Raw genomic sequence first — 2,341 nt, forward strand, 5'->3', positions numbered from 1 at the left:
TTTTGGTTAGTTTGTTTGAGTCTTTTAGTTTCTCAACTTTTGGTTGGGATTGTTCAATTGATCTGCTGGTCAGGTTCATTAGGTCTGTCTTTCTTTCAATTACTTGGATTGTATTTCAGGACTTGTCCTGCTATGTTTTTTTATTTCTCTAAGATGTTTTCACACTTTTCATGACTTTGAGCTTTCAGAACGGGATAAACAGGTAAAGCTCAGCTGGCATCAACTTTCATTAGAGGCCCTTAGACGCGTCTAATAGTCATTCATTTGCTTAGATTGGCGAAGCTACTGGGAGGGCCGTAATTCAAGGTTAAAGGTCATTTTTAGGAGTTTTCGAGCCCGAAATGTTCGAATTTTTTGCGTTTTCTCGCCATTTTTCGAATTTTTTCTAGGAACAGTCTAATATTGAGGTTTGTAAAGGTTGATAAAGGTCTTTTCCAAGGCATAAATATTTTCTATGATCGTTTTAGGAGCTCTATGTTTTGGTACTCCAAATATAAACACGCAATTTTATACTAATTTTTACAATTTCAAAAGTTTTTTAAAAATTTTTTGTCATTTTTTGAGCTTTTTCAGCCCTAGGTTCAACCTATGGCTGATAATAGGAGGTTATTGCATAATTTCTAGTGGCAATAGAATGATTTTCAACAATTTAACATCACGAATTTTAGCGATTTTTTTATAAAACTTGCAAGTTTTTAAAGATTTTTGTCAAATTTTAGGTTTCTCGAACATCAATGGCCACGGCGTCTCCACTAGTTCTTGATAAAAGTTTACTAGGTTACTGTATAGTTACTACTGGTAATGGGGAATGTGTTTGGAGTTTTTAATAGGATTATAATTATTTTAAACTATTTTTAAAAAAATGCAAATCTTGAAAAATTCAGTATTTTTTCCTCACTGGCTAGGGAACTTCCTATACTGTTTGCAAGTATATTACTGCATAGTTTCTAGTGACATTGAAATTGTTTTTGAATATCACTTTTTTAGCAGTTTTAAAATTGCAATTTTTTAAGTTTTTTTTCAAAATGTTTAATCCCTGCACCAGCGGCCCAGGAACCTCCTCCACGTTTGACAATAAGTTACTGCATAGTTGCTAGAGGTAAAGAAATGGTTATCAAGTTTTTAATAACAAGTTTTGGCAATTTTTTGATATAATTTTAAATTTTTAATTTCTTTCGGAAAATTTTTTATCGTTCTAAGCTGATGGATACTTATGAACCATTGAAATTATTTAAGGGTTTTAGGGATACTGGATAGTCTCTGGAGGCAAGGAAAGGGTTCTGAAGATATAAAGATCACGAAACGGGGAAAGATTTTGTTAAAATTTTTGATTTTTTTGTCATTTTTTAGTTTAACGATCTTTACTGGCCCACCAAAAACTTTTTTAAGTCCCGCTGATGGGCTACATGAAAGAACTCAGAAGTTGTTGAGACACAGAAAATGTTTTGTAGATTTTCTTGTAGCTTCAAGAGTTTTAGCAATGATTATTATTTTGTTGCGTTTGTTTAATTCTTTTACGTTCTCAACTGTTGAGGTTTTGTCCATTTGGCTGGGAGTGTTCAATTGATCTGCTGGTCAAATATGTTAGGTCTGTTTTTCATTCAATTCTTTGGATTGTATTTCAGGACTTGTCCTGCTATGTTTTTTATTTCGTCGTCATGATTTTTGTTACGACCATATGACGTCACAGCCACTTATTGTTCATTCGTTCATGCAATTTCAACTTTATCGCATGTGTGACTTCATTTTTCGCTCTTAGTGGAGCGAGTTTTTTTGTTCATTTGCGTGATTAAATTTTTGGTCACACTTGACTTACCTCACTCTCAAAATGACTTCCTCACTTTGAAATTGTCTTTTATTTACTTTAATTCAAGGAGATAAGGTCAAATGGGTGTGTGTCACTCTAAATGAAGGTTATTTGAGATCAGCTAATAGAGGCAGCAGTAACTTATACAGATTTTTAATCAAAATATAACAGATCAGCCTTTAATGAAAAGACGAATTTTTTTGGTCTGTCTTTTTTACTGTATTTTTAGACTGCCGATCTATGAATCTATTGCGGCTATTTTCTGGAAATCTGCCAGCTATGTTTTATTTTTAAAAAAAATTTGATAGAGATTAACTGCTTCATTTAATCTATTTACTTCTACCAGTTCAAATAATTTCCTGTTGCTGATGTTTTCGATGAAAATTTTATTTTTGCAGTTATCTTAAGTATTTTCCATTTCTTTGGATTCATGTCTAAATGTTCATTCTATTACCTGGAAAATGCAATATTTTTTGTAATTTTTTTTCCTGAAAATCTATTTATCTATTTTTGTCAATTGTTTTTTGAACGGTC

This window comes from Convolutriloba macropyga, chromosome 14, assembly GCF_964194025.1.
Source record: "Convolutriloba macropyga chromosome 14, txConMacr16.3, whole genome shotgun sequence".
NCBI classification, from domain to species: Eukaryota; Metazoa; Xenacoelomorpha; order Acoela; family Convolutidae; genus Convolutriloba; species Convolutriloba macropyga.